Below are 19,356 nucleotides of genomic sequence, written 5' to 3' on the forward strand. Positions count from 1 at the left end.
ACTTTTCCCACCCGCACACACTTATCACACAATTCGTGGTTACTCAATTCGTATTCGACGAGAATATTTGCGATGCATTATGGCCATTTAACATTTTGCCATCATTATCTTGCGTTTGTTATTTTCACTCGCTGCTCGGTGGCATATTTGAAATTTTTCGGTAGATATTCGCCTGCTGTTGATTTCTTAACACCCGGTATTTCGCATTTGCAACGTACAACAAATACCATGCGAAATCGCTCATAAATCGGGTGTAGGCAAATATTAGCTGATTTTCATGCCGGGGATTAGTTGTAAACCGACAAAATAAAATACCGAATCGCTCGAAACATAAAGAGTTTAATTTTCCCCACCGACATTTGTCATTAAGAGCTTACTTCGTATTCCTAACGGAACCCAAACACGGCCAGAGAGAGATAGCAGATAAGGATTGTTTAGCAGGGGAGCGAGAGAGAGAGGGGAAACCACTTGCCGAGCAAATTATAACAGTGTTTGTGGGGGGAGAAAAGGAAAGAGAGCTACTGAGCGTGGGAGTGAGTGCAAAGACTGTTTAGGGCTGTCGAGTTTTCTTATTTGCATTGCATTGAATGCAATACTTTTTGTCTTTAATTTAGTCTTTGTAAGGAAATGTTAGACACATTCATCATCGATCAAAAAAAAAAATTATTTTATCTTTAAATAACATTTTAAAAAAATGCACAATGAATTGAAACTGGTTTGATTTGGCAACTCTTTTTTCTCTCCACCTCCCTCTCTCTTGCTCTCGCCAATTTACTATCTCTTTCTGTCTCACTCCGTCTATCTGTGCCTGTCTCGCTCGCTCGCTGGCCCACATCCCACAACCGGCGAGTGTTTCTGCTGCGGTCAACGTTTCGCTCTTCGGTTCTCCTGCTCTCTCGCTGTTTGCCTGTTAAATTGGCGGTTAGACGCGCGCGTCAGGTAGAAAACACGTATCCGCCACGGATGCAGCAGCGTTTTGGTGGAGACGACGCTTCCTATTTCTATTCTCAGCGGTGGTTGTTTGTCTGGTTTTAATTTGTTCCCTGTTTCTGTCTGTTTTTTTTGGTCTGCTTATCAGCGGCAGGTCTATCGATTTTTTTCCAGCTCTCACTCTCTTGGCGTCTTGCCCTCTCTTTTTCCCCAGCTCCTCTCGCTTTAAGGTTTTAACGGCTCTCGCTCGCTGCTCTCCCTTCTCGTTGCTTCTGCTGCTATCTTTATTTTCTGCGCGCCTGTTCTTTCCCTCGAATATCGAATCTCGATTTTCGATGAGATTCTGTTACTAACTATACCCGCGCGCATACCATACCAAAACCCATCCCCAACAAAGCCTGCCTGGCTGCCTGCCTTCAAAATTATTTATTTATTATATGGATTACAAATGTGCCTCTTCAAAAAAAAAAAAGAGTGCAAAAATTTCAGACGGGTCTGGAATTCTTCGCATCGGTCGGTCGTCGCACTCACCTTCACCACATCTCTATATCTCTGTGTATAATACGGTGTACATATAGGGGTATAGAGTGGATATACTCATGTACATATTTATATACATACATATGTATGTTTGTAAACCTCACCACACACGACAGCTGCTGTCTCACTCGCCCGCCTTGATTTCATCATTTACCATATTTAATTCCATTTAAATGAAAATGAACTCAAACCGATTACCCCGGTGAGAGGTGGTATAGTATAGTTCGCCACCACCCCGCTCCATGTACCTACACAGCCTATACCAGATATTATATCCCGGGCAGCAGACTTCTGGCAGACAGACGTGCAATCGTCGCGCCTTGCAGCCAGCAACTGAAGTTGATAACACACAAAACACGCGAGCAACTGGCAACAGAGCAATTCCAAATGGGGCTATACTATACCCAGAAAAAGCTGAAACAGAAACAGCAACAACAACTATAGCCGACGACAACGGCAACGAACCCCAACATTTTCGACAACAACAAGAAAAACAACAAGTAGCCACAAACACAACAACAACCGCCACTCAACAGTCAAGTGCTTGGCAAAAAGCAGCGTGTGAAATGTTTCCTATACACAGATCTACATACATAAGCAACCAAGGGTGATACGATTTTTGGGATACCCTGGAGTGGCTTTATGCAAATTACCCTGAAAATTTCTTTGCTTTCTTGGCAATATAACTTATATTATTGTATTTAGTAAGGTTATAGTCTTACCTTAGAATTATCTTTCCAATTGAAAATACATATATTTATTAAAATATTTTGCTCCAAAACGAAACAGTTAAGTCCTTAGCGCGATAATTATTTTATTGATTAAACTAAGCAATACAATTTTAAAACGTTGGGGATTGTAAATAAATTGTCTTTTTAAGTAAGAAAAAAATATCTATATTTGTTTGAAATGCAAAAACTTATAAATTTATTATTTATCCAAAGTTTGCAACATCCCCATCATACCCTGTTGCCTCGCTGCTATTAATGCGTATCGAAAAATCGGCGAGAAACGGCCGAAGCAACAAAAACAAAAAAAAGTAAAACCGACAAAATTGCAAAGCTCTCAACTGAATTCAATGTGCGCGCGCCCCCAAAGCGACGCCACCGTTGAGCGTTGAATGAATGCTCAAAACACACGGCAAAGTACCAACACCCATACCAATATAATCCCACACACATAGTCCGTTCAAACACACACAAAGAGCCCCCCTCACACAGACACGAGCTGACAAGCGAAGTCAGAGTCTCTCACACAAATCCGAAAACCAGAACACATGATTAGCCTAGTAAAACGAGCCATAGGCAGCCACCAACAACAGTACAGGAGGGGTTCGGGTGAAAAAAGAGGGGGTATCCAAGCTTTGGGGACTTGGACTTCGTGGAGAGTCGAGCCAAACACGTCGACATTGCTGGAACAGCACGGTGGGCTAAAATCTCGCCATTTTGGGTTTAATATGAGTATCTAAATGTATGTTCTAAATATGTAATGTATAAATTTGAAAGTATGAAGCTGTATTAAGAACATTATTTATATATATGAGCTATATATAAATATATATAATTTTCAAAATAGTCAATCACCGAAAAAAAGGCCAGATACCCAATAAGTATGCTATTGTCACATTGTTAGATAAGCTGAAAAATTATTTTACTTGGTATTCAATCAATCAGAGTTATACCACAATGAACATTTGGAATGTAATCGCTACTCAAAATAATTGGGTTTTTATGATATCCTTGAAAACATTGTTTCTTTAGTTTCCATTAAAACCCCAATAAGTATGCTACGTTTTTGTGATTTTGCCCCACTGTGCTTATCCGTGATGTTTCCATTTTTCCCATGTGCGGGTTAAAAAAAAAACCGGTTGCACTGTTTACCGACATTTTCCGCTAGAGAGAGTGTCTGCAATTTTGTGGGTGGAGAGAGGGGTGCAGAAAGAGAAGGAGACTAGAGGAGACAGAGAGAGAGAAAGAGAGAGAGCAGCAAGGAAGGTCGTCGTGTTGTTGTTGATTTTTCGTTGTCGGCAATCCGAACAAGTGCTCTCGTCTTCGTATATGTGTTGCTATTTTTCTGGGGTGTGTGTGCATGAGAGTCTCGGGTGAAAGTATGTGTGCGTCTGTGTGAAAGTGTGGCTGTGTATTGGTGTGACTGCCATAACCGGAAGGTCGCCTTTACCACAACATTTATTATGGAAAATCGCGTAATCACTGTCGTATCACATTTTTTTTTGCTTCTTACGAGAGAGCAGAAGAGAAAGAATGAACGTAGGGTGAGGGGAGAAAGGGGTCTCTCTCTTTTTCTCCTGGGGTTTTGGTCTTATTTTTAGCAGCGACTTCAAACTTGTTGCAAGTTGTGCTCGCGTGTTTGACGTGCAAACTTTAGGTTTCTTTTTGTTTGTCGTTTTGTTTTAATATTTTATTGCTTTATTTGTCTTCATCCCTATATTTTTATTCTTCTCTTATTTTTCTTTTTTCCGATTTTTGTTCTTCTTTCAGCTTTTTATCCCAAAAAGCCTCCTCCACCCTCTTCCCCACAATTTTTTTCTCTTTTCCCCTTTATTTTTTTCTTTTCTTTACTTTCCCCCCATCTTGGGCATTAAAGCTCTCGGGGTCCATCATTTCTGTTATGGCACTCGCTGATTAAATGGAAGGCGGCGGTATTCTCATTCCAATTGAATGACACGGCACTCGCTAAATAAAGGGTTGTGTCGCAAATTTCCCCATAAAAAATTCATATATGTAAAAGTCCTCAGGCCAAATGAAGTCATTAAATAATTCCTTTTTCCCCAAAAAAAAGTCATGCTCTTTCATCAAATATATTAAGAAACAGGAACGTCATGATAGGATACAAATTGAGTATACAAAATATGTCCAAAACCATTAGCAATATCACACAAAATTTTAAGTTGAAAACTTGTTCATTAATAAAGTGTAAAATAATTATTCCCATTGTTTTATATAAATTTAGATTATCTGACACATTTACTTTTCCATTTTTTGAGCTTTTTCGGTGTGTGTCAGTTGTTGTCTATCTTTTTATTTTTTTGGCTTCTCTTTACTTTCGGTTTGAGCTTTGGCGTTGTTACCTTTTAAACACCTTTCATCCCCCCCCAAAAAAAAATCCCCCCTACACACATCTATATGTAGAGCTGCAGACATTTTCCAGTTCTCGGGACTTTGCCGATTTTCCAATGCAATTTTATTCGGTGCAGAGGCGTGGGCGTAGCACAGTGGGCGTGGTGGCTGGGCATTTGGGTGTGTGTATATAATTTCTGTGTGTTTTCCTTTCCTTTTTACTAGTAGTGTTTTTTTTTTAGTACTCGTACTTTGCTGGAACATGGAAAACATACCGTAGGATTTTCTTGCTGCATTTTCATTTTTCGCACTGGAAAATGTCTCTGATGTGGAGCTGGAAAAGCTCTCAAGGTGCATGTTGCACGCGTGTGTGGACGAGACCCCTACACCCCTGCACCCCACCCATTTTTGACCCGAACTCGAACCCGGACCCGGATTTTGTTACCCGGGCCCGTAGTTCGCCATTGCTGATGATTTGCAAAGTGGATTTTGTGTATTTGACGATTGTTCGACTTGATGTTGCTGCTGTGCGTTGATGTTGCTGCTGTTGCTGCTGTTGGTGCTGTTGCTGCAGCATTGCAAAACTGGTTACTGTTGGCTGACTGCAGTTGGCAACTATTGGCCTCTCTTTCTGACCTGCATCTGTCTCACTCTGCTGGTTGGTGTAACCCTTTTCTGTTTTATTTTTTTCTTTATTTTTTCTGCTATATTTTGCTCTTTGCACTTCCTTGGATATTGCCCAATAATAAATACACATGCACTTCATATTTTATTACATTTTGTTCAGCCTGCAGGGAATGCATATAATCCATATCAAACAGGTGCAGGAAATAATGGAGTTTGAAGTCCAAATAAAATGGAAAAGTCTACCGTAAACCCATTCTTGGAAATCCCATTTCCACAATAACTATCAATTATAGTTCAAAGATGCTTTAAAGTTTTGTATTATATGTGAATCATACAAAATAAAAGAGTTTTCATAAATTGCTATTTCAAATCGATTTAATAACAAATTAATATTTAAGTTAAATAAATTCGGTTAATTAAATAACATAATTTATAACTACATATTGATTGCATCGAGTGACTATAATTGACACCATAATAATTAACCTTAATATACTATAATTTAAAGGTTAAAGCTTTATTAATGGTAGTACTTTTGAGCTTTAGGCTGACATGATGCTATGAATACCTTTCATAATCGGAAGTAATTAAGTACAATTTATTTAATTAAAATTAAATTCTCAACGTGTGTGAGTACATTTAGCAAATTCCATTCAGCTTGTACGATTTCTCTTGCCAAACATTTAAGGTGGTGGTAATTTGTTTGAAAATGATTTGCAAATATTCGGGTTATCTGAAATGGCAAATTTGATTCAACATTTTTATTCTCGCTAACATAGATGTGGGATTAATTATATCCTACAGCACCATTTCTCTTCCTGGCATCTTTGAACTGTCTTGGCATTATAATTAGCCGAAACACCAGCCTCCGAAAATCTGAGCAATCCGGTCGCCCCCTTAGGTTTTTGGTCTATGTGCCCATGCCCATGTACATATATATGTATTTATCGGGCCATGTATGTATGCCTCCAATTGTACGTACATACAGACATACATGCATATATTGTGTACATATGCCACGAGTACTGTACACAAGTTTTGCAGTCCATTTTGCTACACTTAAAGTGCGCTTGTTGCCGCCGTGTGTTGCTGCTGTTGTTGTGGCAGCAACATCTTGTTGTTGTATGTGCGTGCGGAATATTATGCGCCGCGCACAACACACACAGATCTATGTGTATATATATCTGGGGGAGGGGGCAATGGAGGGGGTTTTGGGGGAATATATACACACAATCCCATCTATAAAACGACGCATGCCGCGATTGCGATGCGACGACGTTGCTGCCGTGCTGCTCCTGATGTTGCTGCCGTGATGTTGCTGCTATTGCTGTTGTTGGTGTTGCTGTTGTCGTTGCGTCGTCTCGTGGTTGTCGTTGTCGGCCACTTCATCATCGACAAGCAGCAGCAGCAGCAATAGCAACAGCAACAGCAGCAGCAACAGCAACAGCAACAGCAGCAGCAACAGCAACAGCACGGCAGCAACACATCGGCAGCAGAGGAACAGGCTGTTGGCTAAAACAAAGAGCAGAGGACCCCGGACCTCTCGGCCGACAAAAAGGACGACTTGTGTCCTGTATGCGCGCTGTGTGCTCCCCTTTCTCTGTCTGTCCTGTCGCTCTGCACTTGATGGCCACACAGCAAGAGCAACAGCAACAGCAACCACAGTACAGTGGGCCTCTGCTTCTTCGCTCCTTCGATTACCCTCGAAAGTGACGGAATGGCAATGGCATGATGAAAACTTGGGTGGCCAAAGTCCCGAAGTAAACTAATAACTCCTAATTGAGAGAGGTCGTTTGATGCCCTACACTTTAGGGCATGTTCCACCTCATGTAATCTTCATTTTCCATTTACATTACATTATTCGCAATACAATCTTATAACTGTTACAAAACATTGTATTATTTTAGGTCTACTATTATAAGACAACTTTGATTTAACATATAATAGTCTGGAATATTCGAATAACTCCCTAATGAACTTGTGTTATTTATATTTTATATTTATAAATATTTTAGTATAAACAACAATTTTACTTTCAAATTAAAAAAAATTAAATGTAGTTTATTAATATTTAATACTCGTTCTTTAAAATGTTACGATTAAAATATATATCCTTGGTTTAAAGAGAAAATTCCCCAAACATGTCTTCAACATATCAGTGGTAATATAACATTTTAAAACATAAGATTTCCTCCTAATATAAGAGTAACCGAGATGTTCGAGCTTTTTGGTAATTTATACCCGGTAAATGAATGTATCTATGAAGTCCTTGGGCTGCAGCGCAATTGTTGCCACCTTGTTTTCTGCTCCTTCGCTGAAGAGCGAGTCGAATGGATGGATGAGGTGGATGTGGATGCGGATATGGGTGTATATGGCCAAGATGGATGCTAAAAGGGGTGCCAAAGACCAGGTGGCGAGGGGGGAGGTGCTGGCAGGGTGACCACGATGAGGCCGCGAACCTGGCGACGAAAACTGACTGAAAACGATGCGAAATGAGTGAGTTAAGCCTCGTGTTTGGAGGGTTAAAGTTTGAGGGGTAGGGAAGGGGCAGGGAGAGGGGAAGGGGGTTGCTTCGAGGCTGTCCTGAACACCACGGACCACAAAAATGGTACAGGTGTTTCTGAGTGCTAAGAAAATCGTAATATAATTTCAGAAAAGTTAAGCTAGACATATAACCATTAATAAAACATTTGATTACTTACTTTTTTCTAACAGACTTACATAAATGTTGAGTTTCCGATCAGCAACTAACTTAAGTTTGATGACCGATTTCTAATGAATACTAGAAATTAAATAAAACATTTTTATCAGGGTTTTTATTCTATTAATTTGGCTTAGCAATTCACTGTTTTTAAGCGTAAGACATTTTAAAGACATTTTTTAGAGAATTATAAATATAAATAAGCCGCTATATCTTAAGAACTAAGTATATAAATAGTATGATATTTTTAACCTTATTTCTTAGCACTTGTTGTTAATGTGATATATCCGCTTTGAAACTAAGAATATTTTGTAGATTTAACAAGTATTTGTATTGGCCATATATTATTGACTACTGCTGTTTGGCCTGGACCTACACGAAAAAAAGCCAAACAGTTTGCGAAAAAAAAATTGTGTGTGCGCGAATGGGCCACGACGTCAGCATGGGCAGCGCAGTCGGCGTTGACGTTGACAGAGCAGTCGGCGTAGCTTACGCATTTCGAAGTTTTTAGCTAAGTTGACGTCGCTGCACTCTTGTGTATGTGAGTGTGTAAGTGCTAGTGTATGTGTACGAGTGCGTTTAAATTGAAAATTCTGCTAGGCGAAGTGGGAATCCCCCCGCATTCCACCCCCACTACACCCCTCTCGCTCACTCCCCATTTGACTGCATGCAAAGCAAGCAGCGCAGTCGACGTCGACGTCGGCAGAGGGGAGAGAGCGAGACAGAGAGAAAGAGAGAGAGAGAGAGAGCGAGCGAGAGGGAGAGGCTGGCAGCATCAATTCAGTTTCGGTTTCAGTCGCAATTCAAACGCCATCAAAATCAAAACGGTATCGAAAAAACAACAACAAAAAGCACAAAAGCAATAACAAAATAGCCATTACAAATACCAGTAATAACAAAATGTATACATATAACAATTAAAAATAATGCAAAATAAACGCAGATAATACAACACAGCAACCAAAAGCACCAAAAACTCCTGGGAACCAATAAAATAGAATTGCTGCCAAAATGTGCATTTTTTTTTTCAGTGCCAAGTGTGTACTTTGCATTTTGTTTTAAACAATAAAAGAAAAACACAATAAGCAAGACAAACAAGTGTAAGCATAGAGCGGCTAGTTTTTTTGTTAGTGTGTGTTATTTTTGTGAGAGTCAAATAGAAATACTCAAAAAGTTAAAATTGAATCAAACAAAAAACAAAACAAAGCGAAAAATAAATGCGAAAATAGGGGAAAAATATGGTCATAGATTACGGCTAAATAGTATGGCAACAAGGAGGATTACAGGAATGGAAAATCAAAGATATGAGCCGTTTCTTTTGGAGCTTTCCTAATTTTTTCTTTAGTTTTCTATAATTTTTTTTTAATCTATTTAAATTGTGTCTGTTTTTTGAAAAAATTTTAAGCATGTGCTTACGTCGTTAAATTTAAACAAAATCTTAAGTAATCTTTTCTCGTTTATAAAAAATATTTATAAAATGCAAAATATATACGATTTTTCCCAAATTTATTGAATACTTAAACATTCTTATAGACATTTTTTTAATTTTTTTATTGAATTTAAAGCAAAAGAAGTAGAACATATTTTGATTAAATCGACAATTGAATTAAAAGACAGAAATACAATATTTTATATGTCATACAATAGGTAGCAACGTAATCGATTCGTTACAAAAAATTAAATTTTGTTGGTAAATGTAAATTAAAAATTACTGAAATCACAAATACATTGAGTAAACAAATAAAATTAATCAAAAATCTACAAACACATTTCACGAGTTTAGATACATTTTGCTGTTGGCTAAAAGGGAAAAAATCTGTTTGCTTTTTCTGTCAACAAAGGACGAAAATTTGGTTTCCACTTTCCCTGCGGCAGGGTGAAAATAAAACAGGGGAAATTAAAATGAAATAAAATTTGAACATACAAAAGAAATAGGAAACCCTTTTTTCCGCATAGGAAAGGAAAATCCCTAAGAAGTGGCAAAATTCACGATAAAAATGGGCAGCAAAAATGTCTTTTTTTCAAAGCTTTGCTTTGGTTTGCCTTTGCCTTTTTTCCCCCGTCTCTTCTTTAATTTTCCTGCTTCTCTCCACGTTTTCATCATCATGTGCTTTGTATATACTTTGTGCTATTTTTTTCACAAAAAAAATTGCTTATATGTAAATTGTATCTGTATCTCGCGTATCTGTATATCTTTTTTTCATTTTTTTTTGTATCTTTGTATCTGTCTTGAACAAATCACGTATTTTTCTCCGATTTTTATTGTTGCTGTAGCTCGGGCGCCAGAGATAACGGTTCGGCGATCTCGACTCGCAAAAAAGTATCTCGCGAATCGCGAATCTGATGGATACACACACAGAAATTGATATTGCCCCGCAATTAACATGGCCAAGTAGCTCTTGCTCTCGGGCCAACTTCTTCTTCTTTTGCTTCTTGTCTTTACTGTTTTTGTTGTAGCTGTTATTGGTTGGTGGTGGTGCATTGGCATTGTTGTCAACCGTCTGCCAGCAACAACAATAATAACAACAAGAAAAAGACGGCTAAATCCCAACGAGATAGCCACCAAAGCAACGACTCAACTTCAACAAGAGAAAAGAAAAGGAAAAACAGCAAACAGTCAGCTAGGCCACAAATACACAGTCGGCCTGTCAATGCTACAGTGGTCACTCGCTTAAGCTGCATAAAAGACAATATTCAAAAGTAATGGGAAATTTTTGAAAAATAATACATTATTTTATACCTAAATAAGGTTATTATAATGTTTCCATACTAATGCAGGTGAAGTTTGTTTTTTAATTTAAAAATAACATTGTTTTAAAGCTCCACTTCAGTCCACCTAATAATAGATATTAGATACTGTAGCATTTATCCTAATTTTTTAAGTACCATATTCAAACATAATATTTTATTTTTAAACCATAGGGTTGACTCAGTTTCAGATTCACTAGCGAACTTAAGGACAGCTTCAACGAATTTAAGATGCATTTTGATAATTTTTTTAGACTGTCTGTCTTTACCGATCGAGAGTCCACTGTACTTTGTGCTGAAGGCATTCATTCGAAGCTGCTGCTGCAGATGCTTTTTTCCTTCTTATTAGAATTAATACACAAAACTCCGGATACACAAAAAGGGGGACAGGGGCGTCGTTCATGAGGGGGCGGGGCATTCAGGGGCGGAGGAAGGAGGGAAAGGAGTGGTGGGGGGTGCTTGGGGGCATTTGAACTAAATTCAATGCTTGGTCTTTTGCCTCTGTCGCCGACTTTGTCTCTCTTTATATTTTTTCCAATATTTTTTTTATTTTTTCGCTGCCTTCGTGGCGAGACTCGAACTCAAATTCGAAGTCGACTCGAGTCCGAAACTCGGCGCAAAATGAGCGAGAAATTATCAGAAAGGTGTGTGGTTCGGGGGTGCAGGGGTTTAATCGAGCGACCGATGGACACAAAACAAAAAAAAAAACAAAAATAATAAAACCCAAACAACCGAAATTTGTCGCTGCCTTCAGAGTACACACAAACCCATAAAGATATATGTATGTACATGTATAGTGGTGTACATTATATATTTATGCGTCAATATATCGGAACGCACCCATGTACATAGCACATATGTCAGGCATAAACCACCGATTCGCTGGAGTATACATAATTTTTCTGTTTGTTATTGAAGTCAAAGCAAGGAACAACTGTGTTGTCGCTTTATTTAATTAACATTTTTCTGCTGCTCAGAAATTCAAGATTCCAGTTGTCCAAGATGTCTTATAAAAATTGGGCTAAGATGGTAATCTAATAGATAGAAACAAGTGTTTGCAATTTTGTTTTATTTTTTCGCTGACATTTTTTGCTACCTGATTTAAGGCGGAAGTGAATCTGCTTTAAAGTTAAGTACACGACTAAAAAAATGCATTTCCTTAATTTAAATATTAATATGTATTTTTTTCCTTCATAACTGTTCTTTAAATTGAAGCTTACACTTAACACTTTAAAATTCTTACGTTTTAAAACTAAGGCATCTTATCAAATATTTCAAAGGAAATATTAGCCTTCGATTTTGAAAACTTTCCTGTAAGGATATGAGTCAAGATTTCTTCCAGTTTTTTATTTAAATTAAAGAAGCTCGAGTTCAATGAGTATATGTAGACTTTTGGTTTGGCTGTCAACGTTTTCGAGGCTTATCGCTCTAAAGTCGTTGGTGTTTCTGGTGTTTTTTTTTGTTTTTTAGTGGTGTTGCTAGCTGGGCTGTTCTTCTTCTTCGTGGGCACCGACTTGTACAGTGGCAAATATGACTTCAACCGGTTCAATGGTTGAAGCTCTTCGCCTCCTCCTTCTTTATTTTTTTTTCTTGTCGCTTGTTTAGATACAGATACACATTATGTACACAAGCCGATTGTTGTTGTTGTTGCGGCCAAACAGATACGGCAGTACAGACAGATATACCTACAAGTCTATATATATATATATATAAATGTATGTATACAGACCGATATAACCGAGAGACCAAGTCTCGAAGTCGGTTTGAGTCGCCACTCTGATGCCTACAGTTTACCATTTCATTTTCAGACCCACAGAAAAGTACACACATATCTATAAAGATATATATAAATATGTATATATATATTTATATATATTTTTTTTCTTTCCGTTTCTCATATTATTATAGCAGAAAAAAGTTTTTCTTCTTTGGCACTTTTGCTTCCCACTCAATTTCCCCTCATTCCATTATGCATCATTTATTCATGCACTCATTTGCACATGCTCCCCGTTTTCCCCAATTTCATTTGACATTTATATTGTTTCTTTTTTTTCGTTTCTGTTTGCCCGTTTAATTTATAAAAATAAAATGCGGAAAGCAGCAAACGGTAAAACTTTCAGGGGTTGCTAATTTGTTGTTTAATTAAGTACAACTTTTCTAAAAGTTCAGAGATCAAAGCAAAGTATTTATGTGTATGGTTACAAACAAATCGACTAACAACATAGAGTTTAAGTTGGTTTGCCAAAAAATTCGAAATTCTTAGTGTGACTAAAAGATGTAAAGCTTAATTTAATATCTAAAATTCTTTTTTATTGTGGGACATTTTTTTAAAATGTTGTATTTACACAAATAACGAAAGCTGATGTCTTGAAATGGGGAAAGAAAATCCTTAGCATGCCCCAAGAAGTTCAAAGGAAAATTTATAACAATTTCGATTTTTTCCTAGACTCTTGACTTTCAGCTGAGTCAGAAATAGCCGATGAGAAGATATGAAAACAATTTGTATGAGACAGTAGAAGAAGAGTCAAGAAGACTGACGAATTTTCAGTTGACTCATTTTGAGGGCATTAATTATAATTCGATAATGCCCCACACACTACAGTGCTTAGGACATGATATCACTGGAAGCGAAAAATTGACAGAACTAATTGGGCAAAATGTGATCATTTTTCGGGTTGGGCTTAAGATTAATTTAAGGTTTATTTTTAAAATAAAAATCTTTAGATCCTCTTAAGTTTTTTGCACTTCTGTATAACGAAAATTGACAGAATATAAAAATTTAGGGATTTCCAACCATTTTTTGCCTTTTAAATTTCCGTAAAAGTACAACATTTTTATACAATTACTTAACAAATTTGCAGTATTGCAACCATCCTCTTTCCCCCTATTTGTACACCCATTTTCCCATTTTTTTTAAGCCCCCTTTTCACCACCCCTTTTTCGCTCCCTATTTGCACCCCCTTTTTCGTCCATGTCCAAATATTGCAATTGCTTTTTGGCATACACAATATTTCCGCCTAACAACAACAATGTGAAGGAGAAGAAGGAGAGAAGAGGATAAAGAGGCGGAGAAAGAGGAGAAGAAAAAGAAGGATGGGTGGAGAGAGGGTGAGGTGGCTTAGGGGGTGTTAGGGGGGTGGGTAACCAGAACAGTTATGCTAGAACATTTTTGTTATTGTCTTTTGCTACAGTTTTTGCACTTGCGTGTGTGCGTATGTGTGTGTGACGTATCTGTGTGTGCCTTATGTACTCATGGTTTTTTTTTGTTTTTTTTTTCCTTTGCCCTATGAACAGTTTTTGTTGCTTTGCTCTCATTGCCTTTTTTGCGTATTCTCTTTATTTTATTTTATCAGTGTACGTGAGAATGTAGCGGTGTGTGTGCCTCTGTGTGTGTGAGTGCATTCTGCCGACGTCGGCAGAGATCGTCATCATTTATTTTTTTCTTCAGTCGAAAAAGCAAAACAAACAAAACAACAGCAAAACACGCGGCGCGGGCTAAATATAAAACAAAAGATTACAAAATACATAAAACCGCATATTAATTAACTTAGTGAACAAAAAAAAAAAACAGAGAACAACGTTTTAAAATAGTAACAGCCACTTGTGTTATCAGTTTCTCTATACTGGTGTGGTCAAAAAAAAAAAGAACTGAAATTGTGTTTAACAGCTGCTCGATTTTTTTAAAGTGTTTTTTCCTCTGCCGACGTCGCAGTCGACGTTGACGTCACTGCGGTCGTTGATACAAATTTTTTACCTTGAGCTCATTTCAAGTTTAAATAAGCAAACAAAAATAAATAAACCAGAAACAATAAGAAGCGAAAATTGAAGAAAACAAATAAACGCAAAAAGAAGGCAATAAAATATTAAGTAAGAAGAAAAGGCAAACGAAAATGAACGCAAGGCAAGAATAAATAAATACAAAGCAAATGCAATAAGCTCTTACTAAAAAGAAAGCATATAAATTATTAAACAAAAGCCGCAAAAATAATGTCAATAGGATCATATCAATAATACAATAATAAAGTGTATAAGCAATTCAAATAAATTATAAAGAACATTATAAAAAAAACCATAAATGACATGCAACAAAATCAACCGTATCCGAAAATTAATAAATTCTTCAACAATTTAAAATCATTATAACAAATAAGAACCCATTGCGATAAAGCAATCTAAAGAATTAATTATTTATACCAGCAAAAACCGCTATAATTGTGTGTGCTTATTTTTTTCTTGTGCATTTTTCCCGCAGGCAGTTATCAAACAAAATTAAATATACCAAAAAGATATATATAAAATAGATATATATTTATGTGTAGCGGTTTTATCTACATGTGTGTGCAATGCAAAATTGGCAATTGCAGGCGCCCAGCTATCAACAACATTTCCATCATCATCATCATCTCCAACACCAACAACAACATCATCAACAACACCAACAACATCAAGTGCAACAGCAGCAGCAACAACAGCAGCAACTTTTGTTATTGCCACAACAACAACAACAACCACAACAGCAGCAGCAACAACATTTGCTAGTGTGTAACAATCAAATAAATAACAACAATAATAGCAGCAATAGTTGTCACAACAGTTATCAATATAGTTACAACAATAATAATAATATCAACAACAACAACACCAACCAGCAGCTACAACAACAACTACTGAACAACAACAACAATCTTGAGGACGATGTTTATTATTTATTTTATAAAGATTTTTATGTAAGTTTCAAATTTCAACCACAAATGTTAACCGAATATTAGAAAAATCACCAAAGATTTAAGCAACCACTGCAAAAAATATATATATAAAATTGATTTTTTTTTTGGATCCAAATTGTTTTTATGTGTGTAAAAATATATTATCGTCTCTTTTACATTTGCCCAACGCGGTAAATCGCTCTAGTCATATTCTTCTTATCTGATCTTATCTACACTCAATTATGTATGATATCTACACTATATATGGGCATACTTTTGTTGATCTTTCGCCATTACTCACTAATCCGCCTAATCTAAAGTTCAACTTGTGTTGGAAATGAGGAAATATCATTTAGCTGAGTTCATCATAATGGTGAAACACTCTGAATAACATGAATCGCATAAGGCAATCGTGAGGTGAGACCATGTAATGAGTCACCGAAAAACCAACCCCAATTACCCCCCTTTGGTAATATTATTACTTCTGTTCGATCAGGCGAAACGCCTAAGGACACGTTTATCTACCCCTCATATTATTGCTATTCGGCTATATAAGTATATATCTCTGGCCATCTCTCTGTAACCCTTATGGCTATTTATATAACGCTAAATTGTGGAGGTAGCACAAATAAATTCACACAGAAAACTGCATTTCAATGTCAATGTCAATACATCGTTTCTCTGGCCTTAAAAAGTCTATTATATGGTGTATCTGGGGGTTCTATAAACATGAGCGGTCGAAAAAATAGGGCGGTTTGCAATACGATTTAACAATTGGTAGTTTTTGGTTATTTTAAAAAATTGAATAGATAAAAGTACTATTTATTTGGTACGGAAAATTAAAAAAGAAATTTATTTCTTTTTGAAGAATTGTAGGCTAATGAATTTTTCATTTTTAATAAAGAAAATATTTTTGTAATCCTAGTAAGTGCGCATTTGTTTTAATCAACCCAATAATCACAACATTACTAATTTTCTTTACGCCATTGTAGGACTTCTATCCATATCGCATTTATTGTTGTTTATTTAGCCAAACTAATGCGTCATTTTGGTTGCATTTATTTTGTTCACTCTCCATATAATGTGAGAATTGGTTGGGGGAATAGAACCTTATAGAACCCCTTATATACTAATGCTTGCCGATGTTTTCAATATGATTCAGTTCAGTTTTATACGGTGTGTGTATGTTCAATAAGCTTTCGCAGTACATTTTTTCGTTTGATTTTTATTTTACATCGTTTGTGTTTTCTAAAGGATTTTGCTCATGCACTTAAAATGGTTTGTATTTTTTGGTTAAAAAACACCATGTTACCACAATAAATCTTTTTCATCTGTTGTTTACCTAAATTTTAGGTAAATTGAAATTGATACTTGAGGTGTAAAAATTCTATTTATTTTACAATATTTGTGTTTGATTGGAATAGCTTTCGGCCGTATTTTTTGATATGCTATGAAATGCAGGTGTTAAAAATGTTATTTAATGAGTTTAAACTCTTGAATTTAAGTTATATTCCATGGATTTGTGTTGTGTAAATAATAAGGAATAAGTTCAAAGAAAAATACAGTGTTTAAATTTGATTTGAATTCTTATTGTATTAGTTAAAGACACACCTCAGATGAATAAACCTTCTGTTTCGATTTGGAATTTTATAGAAAAGTGTAGAATGTCTATCACCTGCCTGCCAATTATCCAGAGAAAAACCAAGAGAAATAGGGAAATTCAGAGAGAGGTAGCAGTCGAGAAACGTCATGGAACATTATGGAAATTAAACAAGAGCCCAAACGGAAATTCTGTATCTAGATACAAACGTGTATCTGTGCCTCTATCTTCATTTGTATCGGTGTTTTTTGTTGCGGTCTGAGTGTGCATTAAAGATAATTGAATGAACGATTTCGCTTTTGTTTGGTCCTAAAACTCTGAAAAGAATCGTGCGAAATTTGCAACCCCGATAAAGGGCAAAAATATATTACATATTCTTTATCTCTCTCTCTCTCTCTTTCTGTCAACGTCTTGCCATCTCTTTCGTTTCGTCTGTAAAATGTTAATTACGCATTAAATGTGAGAGGGTTTACATTTCCAGTTCCTCATCCCAATCAAACAAAAAAATGAAATAATAATACAAAACTGCGCATTTCAATCAATTTCTTCTGCGTTGTTGATATTTTCCACAAGTCCACGTGGTTTTCCCCCAACCCCTCTTCCAATTCCCAACCCCAGATCCAAATAGTTGTCGTTTTCAGAAACTTCTAGTCCATTGATAGAAATGACATTGACGGTGAAGTCGACATCGAAAGGTTACGCCGCAATAAAACATATACACTTTTTTATCACCCTAAATCTATTGTAAATGGTTTTGATAATTTAAAAAAGCCAAGCTTCAACACTTGAACAATTTATAGAGTAAAAAAAACGCTTTGAGAAAATTTATTTTATTGAATTTCTACTCTTTAATTGAAAATAGTATATTCTACCTATAGATTTACCAATTAAAAGAATAATAGTTTGAGATTATTACAAATTTAGTTCAAATTTAGTTAAGTGTTGAATATATAATCCCTTATCTCCTAAATTTATTGTGTGCACATCACCCACTATAAGCAATTTAGGCACTTATTTATCCTCCCCAGTTCGACAAACATTCCGTGTGAATTTGACCTCGTCCAAGGTGCATATACACACAAAATGATATTATATTGTTTTGTGTGTATATGGAGAATCTGTTTTGTTTTTTTTTTTTTGTTCCAGCCCACAACTAACGGCCAATTGTCGAGTTGAGATACAAATATGGGTACATATTAAAATGCTTATGTACAAAGAGGCGAGACAATGCGGAATACATAGGGTGTATTTATATGGATTGAATTCAGGGGAACCTACACGAGGCCACTCTTTTTTTTCTTATCCTTCAAACCTTCCTCTGCGACTAGAAAGGAAATAACCCTTCTGCATGAATATATGAAGAATATTAATATAAGGTCAATGCAAGAAGCCAAAGGCTTTCAAAAATATACATTTAAAAAAGGGCACTATTAATATTTAATGCAGATTTGAAATTCCAATGGTCAAGTTTCTGTCATCTGAAATTTGGATAATATCTAATATTTATATATACGAATCATATTTAAGTACCTGAAAATGTTTTACAGTACAGCTGTACAATTAATTGATCTAAAAATTAATCAACTTAAAAAAAAAAGAAACAACATTTTTTTTGTTATACTCAAGCTTGGGTTATATTTATATCATTTTCTGTACCTGTGCAAATGAGTTGGACCATGCCCCTCTCTTTTATTTTTGTACCCCCAGTTACCTCCGCCTCTTTATTCAGTTACTTAATGCGTCATGAAAAGAAAAAGAGGTGGTAGAAAGAAAATCTCTAACTGATGCGGCAATTGTCCCATTTAAGCCCCATCTCCTAATACACCAGCATCTTTCTGACCTGGGGTGTGTTTGTTCATTTACACAGAGAAAACAATCTTGAACAGATAAAAGAATACCGAGTCAAATGGAAATGTAAGCTAATAATGACAACTGACGTTTGAATCAAGCAATTAAAATAAAAATACAATTTTCTTGGTATTGTTTCTATGTTATTTTTAGTGAATCATTTTTGAATAAAAGTTGCAGCATTTTTTTCGGTGTAACGTTGTCTTTTGTGGACTTTGGGTATTGCGTCAGTTTTCTGTTTGCTCACTTTATGTGTAGTAGTAGTGTTATTATTAAAATTTGCTGTTGAACACAGAGAAATAAACTACGTAATTTGCTTGGCTGAACATTTGTGTAAGTTATTTCCCAAAGAAACGTCGGAGAATGAAACTCATAAAAGACCCTCGGCTTTACATGTGCGGCGACACCAGTGCTCACAAAAATAATATTGCGAGGGGAACACAAAATAACACAAGAACATACACTTAGTAAAAACGTTCTAAAAAATTCCGAGTTTTATACGTCGTTTATATTAATATTTTATTTGGAAGTAATTAATTCTTAAATCTAAAATTTATTAAAAATATTATGAAAAAACTG

At 36.1% G+C, this 19,356-nt stretch overlaps 1 protein-coding gene across 2 annotated transcripts in view; it reads left to right on the forward strand.

Moving 5' to 3' along the window:
- LOC108039340 (serine/threonine-protein kinase tousled-like 2) overlaps positions 1–19,356 on the forward strand; it is a 72,318-nt gene that overhangs the window by 23,324 nt on the left and 29,638 nt on the right. The gene's annotated exons all lie outside the window — the stretch shown is intronic.

This window comes from Drosophila rhopaloa, unplaced genomic scaffold, assembly GCF_018152115.1.
Source record: "Drosophila rhopaloa isolate 14029-0021.01 unplaced genomic scaffold, ASM1815211v1 contig_3, whole genome shotgun sequence".
NCBI lineage: Eukaryota > Metazoa > Arthropoda > Insecta > Diptera > Drosophilidae > Drosophila > Drosophila rhopaloa.